The sequence below is a fragment of the Meles meles genome, unplaced genomic scaffold, assembly GCF_922984935.1.
Source record: "Meles meles unplaced genomic scaffold, mMelMel3.1 paternal haplotype, whole genome shotgun sequence".
NCBI classification, from domain to species: domain Eukaryota; kingdom Metazoa; phylum Chordata; class Mammalia; order Carnivora; family Mustelidae; genus Meles; species Meles meles.
This window is the reverse complement of record NW_025721143.1, coordinates 27,335-38,808: the sequence shown is the minus strand read 5'-3', so window position 1 is coordinate 38,808 and position 11,474 is coordinate 27,335. Positions and strand designations below refer to the sequence as shown.

Below are 11,474 nucleotides of genomic sequence, written 5' to 3'. Positions count from 1 at the left end.
TCAAAGCTCTGAAAACAGTCTTTTAATGGAAAACTGAATCTTTTTATGCTCAGTTTCAACCTTGCTGGGAAAAAAAAAAAATAACCATGACTAATCCCTGATACACATTGTTAACCATTTGTCTGTCTTCTGTCTTGGTCAGTGTTCATGATCTAGAGCCAGACCCAGAATATTTCTCCACATTTTCTCCAAGGGCTTCTTCAGGCACAGTGGTCATTCTGCTTCTCTCTCCTTCTGTCTGGCCCCTGTGGACATGAGTATCAGGACTTGCCTATTATCTGGCAGGGAAATCACACCCATGAGCTCTCTGTTTCAGTTGTGACCAGCAGCCCACAGATATCAGCCCACAGTAATCAGCCCAGGATCCACAGCTTACTACACTTCATGACACCCTCAAGACACTGTAAGTAGTGCTAAGGGCCTGGGTCACTGTGATATCTAGGTTACTCTATGTTTTCTCAGCAACAAGGTTACTTTACATCACACTTGGAATAAATGTCTACAGCTTCTCCTGACTCATGCACCACAGTGAAGGTTGGCAACCTTCTTTCTAAAAAGATGTTCAAGGCTTTCCTGATGGAAGTGTTCTGGTGGATGAAGGGATATAGAGGTGGGTCCCAAAATCAAGGGCATCTGGGTTCTGCTTCATGAAGGTAGACTTTGGTATATCAGACATAAAATGCTGGGAAACTTCAGAATTCTTTTGAGGGTAAGTATATAAAATGCATTCCCACTGATAGAATAACTGGCAAGGCATGGATTTTTTTTTTTTTTTAATCAGCAAGTGTACATCATAGAAAAGGCTTGGATCTGGAGCTATGTTAACTAAAGGCTTATGTATTTTGGGGGGCTAAGACTGCCTCCATGTTTCAATGTTATGTGCTTCTAATTCATAGATCTGTAGAAGGGGCAACTTATACTATCTCTGTGGTGTATTTATAAATGATGAAATCTCAGCATTTCTACAAAACTTTGTTTTGTACTCTCCTGCAATGGTGCTGCTGGAACAACATTGGATGCTAAGGCAAAGATGGCTCTCTAATTGGTAGTATCAGAGACAGCAAGTTTTCAAGGGGTTGGAATGGTGCAGTGATCCTTGTGTGACCTTGCGAAGTTCATGAAAACCAATTTTCTGAATCTTGTTCTTCTTCCAACTGAAATTTCTCCCACATGCTGACTTTGTGATCCAGGGCTGCAGTCTGCTGCTACCAAGAAGGAGGAGGACCAGGATCTGCCAGTACTTCTAGGCTCTTCTCTGCCCAGAGGTGTGTGGGAATCAGGGTCTGGGTGGGGGCTTTCTGGGGGTGTGGGTGGAGTGCAGAGCCACGGGGTGGTGGGAAGTTTGTGGGAGTGCTCTGGAGTGTGTGAGCATAGAGGTGCCAGAGAGGCCTTGGAGTGCATAGGCACCAGGTTATGGGCTGTGACTTTCTGGGAGGTGAAGGTGGGACTTTTGGCTAGGCAAGCGGGGAAGTGGTTGGCTGAAAGGCAGCCCTTATGCAAAAATCTCTGGGAGATACCTGGGTTGTTAACATAGCTTGGCTAGTGTAAGTCATGCTATAAGAAACATAGGGTCTTCACACAGAAGACATCCCGGCAGATTGGGTGAAGCTAAGAGCTAACTGCTGTCACAGGGCTCTTTTGCAGAGGGTGGCTGGAGTGGAGATGTATCAGGTGCTGAGGTTTTCTGGGATTGTCTTCATGAGGTGGGGTAGCCTGGCAGTACATCTGTAACTGCAGTGGGCATGGGCAGGAATGTCCCAAGGCTCTCTGAAGAGAGGACGCTTTGGGAGATAGCTATAGCTGGGGTGGATTTAGGATGGCGGTTGTTCTCTGTGCACAGTACCCACTAGTAAGATGGCTGAAACTCAAGTGGATGAAAGCTGGGATATCTTCAGCACTCTGAGTGTCCTGACAGAGTGTGAGCTATGGGATCCTGGGATTTCCACATAGGGTACTCCTTTTCAAGGCATCTGGAGGTCAAACATGACCCAGGATGTCACATACCCATATAACTAAGGGTGACCCATGCAAGATGGGAGCAGACCTGGAGTGTTCTTGGATGCTTAGCAACTGTGCCAACTCAGTATGATGTCTGGAGCTCTAGTGAATGCTGACAAGGAGCATCCCAGTGTGTGCCATGCTGGAGCTGCTTCTTGGCACAGCTGGGTTTGAGTGGGCTGGGGACCCTGGGATCAACGAGGTGGTACACCAGCGAGGATGCTCAGACCTTGCTTCTGTACATACTATCAAAGTGGAGCAGAATTTGAGCTTGCCTGTGACTTGACACAGAAGGAGATCCAACACCCCTCCTTCCCCATTGTGTTGGGGGGGGGGCTCTCAGGGAAGATCCTTCACATTCTAGTTGCTCTCTGAACTGTAGCTTGTTTTCTGTGTGCCAGTGCAGACACATTAGCTTACAGCCCACAGAACTATCCCTTCCACTGCAGTTGGCAGGCTGCTGAGGGGTGATTCCTGTGTTATGATGTCTCTGTCTCTGTTTTCTGCTGTGCAGAAGCTGTTCAGGCTGTTCTCGGTTCTTCTTCACGAGGATCTATAAATAGGTGTAGATTTGGTGTGTCTCTCGAGGAGGTGGGTTCAGTTCTCACCTTAGGTGGGATGAGTTAGGTCACCATCATGCACTCTTATATTTATAAACTTGCTCAAGTTTATTTCACTTCTCAGAAGCTTTATTTCCTATCTGTAGAATAGAATTTTTTCTCTCAGGATCAAATAGCCTCACTTATCTAATTTGCTTGGAACACAGTAGGTGCACATTAAATGCTTCTCCCTCCCCTAGTCCAACACCATGCTCTCCAAAACAAATGTCCCTTGAGTTTGCAGATAAACTGCACCTCCCCACCTCAATGTCTGAAATTCCTTTTAAAATAATTATTATTATATAATTCACCATTCAATACATCATTTCTTTTTGATGCAGTGTTCCAAGATTCATTGTTTACATATAATACCCAGTGCTCCATGAAATATGTATCCTCCTTAATACCCACCACCATGTTCACTCATCCCCTCACCCCCCACCTCTTTAAAATCCTCACTTTGTTTATTGGAGTGTACAGTTTCTCATGGTCCATCTCCCCCTCCAATTTCCCCCTTCTCCAAAAGCAAGGGAAACAAAAGTGAAAATGAACATTTGGGACTTCATCAAGATAAAAGTTTCTGCATAGCAAGGAAACAGTCTACAAAAAAGAGGCAACCCAGGGAATGGGAAAGGATATTCAAAAATGACAATAGAGACAAAGGGCTGATATCAAGGGTCTCTAAATAACATAAAAATCTCAATAACCGCCACTCCCTCAAAAAAAAAAAAAAAGGATGATCAAGTTGAAAAATGGGCTGAAGACATGAACAGAAGATATATAAATGGCTAATAGACATATGTAAAAATGTTCATCATTGTTAGCCATCAGGGAGATTCAAATCAAAACCACATTGAGATAGCACATTACACCAGTTAGAATGGAAAAAAAAATAACAGAGCAGTAAACAAGTGTTGGAGAGGATGGGGAGAAAGGGGTACCCTCTTACACTCTTGGTACAAATGCAAGTTGGTGCAACCACTTTGGAAAACAGGGTGGAGATTGTGTAAGAAATTAAAAATAGAGTTACAATTTTTTTTAATAAGCATATAATGTATTTTTATCCCCAGGGGTATAGGTCTGTGAATCGCCAGGTTTACACACTTCACAGCACTCACGATAGCACATACCCTCCCCAATGTCCATAACCCCCTCCCTCTCTCCCAACCCCACCTCCCCCCAGCAACCCCCAGTTTGTTTTGTGAGATTAAGAGTCATTTATGGTTTGTCTCCCTCCCAATCCCATCTTGTTTCATTGGAATGGGAGGCGAACCATGAGAGACTATGGACTCTGAAAAACAACCTGAGGGTTTTGAAGGGTCGGGGGTGGGAGGTTGGGGGAACAGGTGGTGGGTAATAGGGAGGGCACGTTTTGCATGGAGCACTGGGTGTTGTGCAAAAACAATGAATACTGTTACGCTGAAAAATTAAAGAAAAAAAATAGAGTTACACTATCACCCTGCAACTGCACTACTGGATATTTATCCCCAAGATACAGATATAGTGAAAAGAAGGGTCTTGTATACCCCAATGTTCATATAAACAATGTCCACAATAACCAAACTGTAGAAAGATCCAAGATGCTCTTCAACAGAAAAGTGGATAAAGAAGATGTGGTCCATATATGCATTGGAATATTACTCAGCCATTAAAAAGGAGGAATACCCAACTTTGGCATCAACATGGATGAGACTGGCGGAGATTGTGCTGAGTCGAAGAAGTCAAGCAGAGAAAATCAATGACTATATGGTTTCACTTGTTTGTGAGACATAAGGAATAACATTGAGGACACAAGGAGAAGGAATGTTTGAAATTTCTAAATAGAGTTTGGGAAGACCTGACCTGCTCTTGGACTTTGAACCTCACAGGTCACTCTGGCATCTTGCTTGCCACTTGCTTGCTTTCTCTCTACCTACTCAACTGAGACATAATTCTCCTGGTTCAAGCTTCCTCTACAAACCTTACTTGCAGGGATGCTAATTTCAGAATCCTTCAAGGGTCATGAAAACCTTTAGTAGCCGATGGAAATACCTAGTCACTGGAACACTCCTCCTAAGCATTTTATAAGTCCACTAATGGTTTGATTTTGGAGAAAATTTCAGTGAATTGCCTAGGAGGGTCTTACTGGTTTAGTAGTGTAGGTTTAACAAAGCTAACTGTATATTATGAGCATCATATCTTGAAGAAAGTTTCCATTAATCTTGCACCAGGAGTCAGATATGAAATGGAAAGGATAGAGGGATATAATCATTGCTGAGTTCCCAGAGTGCAAGGTTCACTGGGTCAGGTAATTGATATAGGACTATCCTGTGAACCTGGTAACAATTATACAGAGTGGTCATGCTCTTGTGTATCCCTATATTACAAAAGAGGAAAGTGGCATTGGTTGGACTTTATAGGTAGAGTGCTATAGCACAGTGCATGAAAGGAGGCTGTAGAGCTTAGAGGGCCAGGGTTCACATCATAGCTCTATCGCCTCCTAGCTGTGCAACATTGAGTACATTCCTGAACCTTTTGGATTCTCAGTCAACTCACCCACAGCATGGAGACAGCAATACATACCTCATAGATGTGTTTGAAGATTGAAATGACATCACAAACCTTAACAGTGTTTCTGACACATAGGAAACACTTAAGAGATACAGTCTGTTCTTAATTTTACTATTATTGATGTTACTCCAAAAATCCTGAGCTACAAAAGAGGGTGCTTGAATTCCAATCTAAATCTTTCTAGATCCAAAATGAAAATAATTAGAGACATAAATATATTTAGAACAAAGCTGATCATACTCTTTCCTTCAAGCTTCTTGGCTTCATTTATTAGTGCCAGGCAAGGTGCTGGGCACTGGAAACACAGAATAAACTGTATTCTTCTGTTTAGGAGATTATAGGCTAGGAAAGTAAAGTAAATTGGATTATTTGTCCCCATTTTTTCACCTTTCCTTTATGTACATAGCCCTCCCAATTTACAACATTTACTTTTCTTTTTGAATGGACATGGCTGTATTACTTCTTTTCACCAATGGAATGCGAATGTGCTCATTGCAGAAACTGTAAATGCCAAAGTTTGGAGCCAAGTTTTGGCACAAAGCCTGTGAGTTCTTTGGTCAGAGATTGTCTGTGGCAAAAATACCTGTGTGTAGACACTCAGCTTCCCTTTTCCCTTCTATCAAATTGAACCAAGCAGCTGGTTTTGAAACCTAGAGGAGTCAGTGTGTATGAACAATGTTGACTAGGATGCGCAGGTCATGCTGTCAGTTCCCTCTGGTTCACTACCACATTCTCAGAGCCTTGGAGACCCCTGCCCACCATGTGGAGAATGCAGTGACTAGTGTGGTGCTGTTGTGACTATGATCCTGAGCTGTGCTGTACAGAGATCTGTAAACTCTCCTTCTGCATTCAAACACACCTATTTAATTAAGGTAATAGACATCCTGAAGCTCATAACACCTCCACCAAAGAGAATATGCAGATGGTAAATAATCAGAAGAAAAAAAAAACTGTACATTAGGAGCCATGAGGGAAATGTAAATGAAAAACTGACTGAGTAATTTCTACTACAAACCCAGTAGGACACTTAGTTAATATCAAACACAGTAAAAACACCAAATGTTGGAAAGAGTAAGCTTCCCTACATTGCTGGTGGTAATTCAAATGGAACAGCTACTCTGGTAAGAGTTTGATAGGCTCTACAAACATGAAGCATAAATGCTAAAACCCGGTAATCACTCACTCTCATGGACCTTTTTCTCAGAGATTAAAATTTAAGAGCCCACAAAACCCTATGCACAAATACTCACTTGATATTACTTAATAGTCTCCAAATATTGTAAACAATCAAAATGTCCCTCAAAGGGTCACTGAATGAACAGATTGTGGCATTTGCATACTAGAGAGCCCAATTCAGTGAAAAAAAGCCATAATATTCTGACACACAGAACTTTGATGGATCCTGGGGTATTATCCTGAGTGAAAACAAACTAAAATCCAACATCACGGTTCAGAATGGTAGGAATCACCTCGTGCAACAAAATTCCAAAACTCCCAAAATGTAAAACAACGGGGTGTTTGCCATGAGCAGGGATGGTCTGGGAAGGCGTGAATAGCATGAGGGAGATTTTGTGTTGGGGTACTTCCATATCTGGATTGCACTTTTAAATATATGAATGTGCATGACAAGCTGAGAGAAGCAGACATGTCTATCATACTACTGTCAGTTTTTTGGTGTTAATAGTGTTCTGTAATTATGTAGGATGTTACCCTGGGACAAAATGAGTCAAGACTGCCCCTGTGACAGGATGTTTCTGTGCTATCTGAAGCTTCCTGTGAATCTATAAATGTACCAACCTCCCTCCCCCACCTACATTAGTGCACAACCTGTCAACACACCTCAGAATAGTTCCCTAAAGCTAGCAGTCCCCACGTGGCTCCCTAACATGTGTATGTGAAGCAGCAGTGTAGGAGGTAGGTGGGGTTTGGTGCTGGTTTGTGATTGGGCAGATGGTGGTCTCTGAGGCACTGTATAGAAGGGGCAGAAAAGGCCAGGTGTGGAACAGAACAGAGGCAGCTCCCAGATTGCTGTCCTCCCAGAGCAATGTTTTGAGTTTGGGAAGGAAAGAACAGGACAAATACCTAGATCAGTCCCTCCACTTCCTCCTCTGGAAAGGATCTGTCCCCTGCTCTTGTAGACACCCTCCACCACCCTGCCATAACCTACATCCTGCTCACACAATCACCCCCCCCCAAAGCTACCCACATTTTAGAGATGAAGGAATGGAGAACCAAGGGGTGAGTTACTCTGCCCCACACCCCAAAAGTGGGGTCCCAGTGCTTCCAGGAAACTTTGTCCAGAAATACATCTGTGGGGTAAATGGGGTCTGAGATGTTGACCGCTGGAGGTTCACAGCTTTGGGATCACAAAAATGATCCACTTCTCCTTCAAATCAAGTGACCTGGACTCCACCAGCCTCCACACTGGCTCATGGAAGTGGCAGCCCTCCTATAAGCTTAGACACCATCGATCTTAAAGAGGCTGACCTCTCTCCTCAGTTTTAACTTTTCTCCAAGATCCTCCACCTTTACTGCTCCCATCAGTTGATGTCCCAGTGCTATGAACTCGGTGCCTTGAGCTCTACTAGGGGACCATCACTCTAGGCTTTCTTTCAACTCAGCTACAGCCACAGGCAGACATCAGCTCACTGACATCCACAACTCACTGAGCTTCCACTTCATCCCTGGAGGTGAAAGTGACAATCTCCAGGGAGAAGACCAACCTGGAAACTTACTTTCCTCCTTTTTTCTGTCCAATGCTTGTCAGAATAACAGCTCTGCCTATTAGAAGTAATCACCTTCCTCCATATCCACAGACAACTTCAAGTTTTCCATGTGCACCTGTTCCCACTCTTCCTACCTGTCTCCTTCACTGCTTTACTCTGTCCATCCACCCCTTCACCTGGAGCAGCCAGTAATAATTAATGTGTCTCACTCAAAATCTCAGTGCTTCTGTGGCTCAGAACGGAGAGCTTACACTCCAGGATGCTCACTCACTCCAGTCTGTACCTGCCTCCCTCAGCCCACAGGAAGTCATCTAGAGACAGGGAAAAGTCCCATGCCTCTGGCCTCCCTCCATCTTGGTTCCCTCATCTTATTGTCACATTTACTCTCCAAAGGCCTGCATCACACAGGGACATGTAGTCAGGAAATACTTGCTGTGGTGGCTAGAGATTTTAAACTTCACGTCAGGGTCCAAACTCAAGTTTGCACAACATGAGTGGTAGGGCTTGGGACAAAAATCGTTTTTCCTGACATACATACCTATGGACATACAGCTCATTGTTTCCTTCCAATCAGAATGGGGCTGACCTCAGTAGCTGACCTTGGTTTCTAGAACTCAGGATGTCTGAAAGTGTTGATGGGGACAGGAAGGTTGTGTGCTCAGGGTAAACTCTGAATAATTAACCAAAACTTTCTAAGAGCTGTGGAGCCTGTACACCAACAGGATAATGTGATTATTTAGAAGACACAGCAGTGACTATAAGCCAGACTGTACATCACAATCACACAGTGGTTGTTTCTGGTAAATGACTCATTCTGAAATGATGGTTTTAAATTATTTCTTTAGTCCCCTGATAAATATTAAAATTCATGCAGACTTTTTCCAGCTTCAGTTTTCTGCCATCTTGAATGTGTGTGTGCAGGAACATAACCTCATGGACATTGCATGGAAGGCAAGAGCTTCCAGCAAGTCCTTCATGTACTCAGAGTATCTCTCCACCTCACAGACTGATCCTGGCTCTCATACCACTACTTGGCGTGTTTTTCTAGGGTCTCCCCCTTTCCTTCCAGGCTGGAGAATCTCTACTCTACCTGGAATACCTGAACCAATGACTCCTTGTTCCTTAGTGTCTGACGTCTCTTCTACAAATCCCTACACCCCCCCCCAAACCTCATCTTCGGTTATGAGTTCTATTTCAAAATCTTCAAACTTCTAGTGTGCCTCCTCTTTTTGGCATGATACCCTTGTCTCCTAAGGAGATCTCCCTAAAATAGGAAAGCTACCCATGTGATAATCTACAAGAACCATAGAGTGAAGTCCATTCAGAGCACTGGAGACTCATATGCCCTCGTTTCACCTTAGTTAAAGGGCTTCTAGTCAAAACAGTGTTCTAGGGACTTGTTAGCCCAGTGCAGTGCTGAGTTGGAGGAGTCATGACCAGAGGTCTCCCAGTCAGCCTTTGTCCTGGAGACCTAATTGTTCTGTGCTCTACTGAGTTAGCGGGTTGTGGGTCAGAGATTTCCTGGTCAGCCTGGTGTCTGAGAGACCTGGTCCAGTGCCAATCTGAAAGAGAGGGTGTGGGGCACCAAATCTCCCAGTGGGCTTGGTGTTCTAGGGACTCATCTGCCAGTTGTCTGCTCGGCTGTTGGGCCCCCACTCAGAGGGAGTCCTGTCATCCTAGTCCAAGAGAGTTTCTGTCCACTCTTATGCTGAGTTGGAGTGTCTCAAATTTCCTGGTTGGTCCAATGTTGTGAGGACTCAACTCCCCTATGTTTTGTTGGGATGAAGTGCTCCCAAGTAGAGGACCTCCACTCAGCTCACTGTCCAGGGGACTCTTTTGCCCAGTGTGCAGTGGGGTGGGGTATATCGTGGTCTCAGGGCATCCAATGGGCCTGGTGTTCTGGGGAATTGATTGCTGTGTTCTCTACTGCATTAGAAGAATCCCTGCCTTTGTCCCAGTGTCCAGGTTACTCATCTCCCTGGTACAGAGGTACATTAGAGGGCTTCTGGTCTTAAGGCTCCCACTGGACCCACTATCTAGATAATATATTTTCCCACTTCCTGGTCTGGTTTGGAGAGGTTATGGTCAGAGGTCTCCTTGAAATCCTGGTGTTCTGAGAACCTGATTGCATTATGCTGTGTTAAGTTGCACAACTCATCCTCTGAGGGCTCCTTCTCATATTCTACACTCCAGGTGGTTAACTTGTCCTGTGTCAACCTGTGTTGGAGAGCTTCTAGCCTGAGAGCTCCTGGTGTTCTGGGAACCTGATTGTCATGTGCTCTCCTGTGTTGGAAAAATTGTGTTCTGAGGGCTTCTTGTCACACTGGGTTCCAGGAGATTCTAGCACCCAGTTTTCAGCTGGGCTGGAGGCCTCATGACTGAGGGTTCCAGGTTAGCATAGTGTCCAGGATACCTTTGGCTCTTGCTGAGCTCTATTGGAGAGCTCATGGCTTGAGCATGCCTTGGGCACCTACCATTCTAGCAGATACCATGGCCCTATACTCTGTTGGGATGAAGGGTTCCTGATCTCTTGACAGTCAGATGTCCAGTTGATTCTATTGCAAGTGGAGCTGGGTTCTGGAGGAAGGCTCCCGCTTGGTCTGGTGTTGTTAGGAGTCAATTGTTTTGTGCTCTTCTGGGCCATAGAGCACCCAGTTAAGGGACTCCCTTCATCCCAATGTCCAGGAATCTCATTTGTCAGTGCCAAGCTGGGTTGGAATGCTCATGGCCTGGAGGTCCTGGCAAACATGGAATTCTGTGGACTCAACTACCCTGTGCTCTCCTGGATTGATGGCTCCTGTTCAGAGGACTCTCCTTCAGCCTGGTGTCAGCGGTCCTCATTTGGCAGTGCAGAGTTTGGTAAGAGGTTTTACATTCTCAAGACTCCCAGAAGGCCCAGCTTTCTGAGGATTTGATGCCCTCTTCTCTGATGCATTGGAGGGGGGTGCACATGTCACAGGCTCTTGGTAATTCCTAAAGCTCCTTATCACCCCAATATCCAGGTGACATGTTACCCTAGTGCCAAGTTTTGTTGAAGGGGGTTTGGACAGAGGTTTTCTGGCAAGTGTCTGGTCTGGGGGACTTGATTTCCCTATGGCACTCCTGCAATTAGACAACAAAAAGAAATAAAAGTCATCTAAACTTGGAAGGAAGAAGTAACATTTTCCTATATTCAAATGACATGATATTCTATACAGAAAACCCTGAAGAGCCCACCAAAAACAAACAAACAAAAAACCCAGAACTATTATAACTGATCAATGAATTCAGTAACATCATAGGATACAATATCAATGTGCAGAACTCTGTTGGATTTCTATACACTACTAATGAAGCAGCTGAAAGAAGAAATAAGAGAACAATGTTATCTGCAACTGCACCAAAAATAATAAGATACCTAAGACTAGAAATCACTAAGGAAGGGAAAGACTTGTAGTCTGAAAAGTGCAAAAAAAGGATGAAAGAAATTTAATTTGACAGAAAGAAATGGAAAGACATTTCATGCTCCTGGGTTGGAAGAACAAAAATGTAAAAATGTCTATAGTACCAAAACAATTCACACGTTGGATGCAATCCCCATTAAAATACCAACAACAGGTTT

General features: G+C 44.2%; 1 pseudogene; it reads right to left on the bottom strand.

Annotated features, from left to right (window-relative positions):
- Positions 1-213: 213 nt before the first annotated feature.
- On the bottom strand, positions 214-1,172 carry LOC123936040 (annotated as a pseudogene).
- Positions 1,173-11,474: the final 10,302 nt, after the last annotated feature.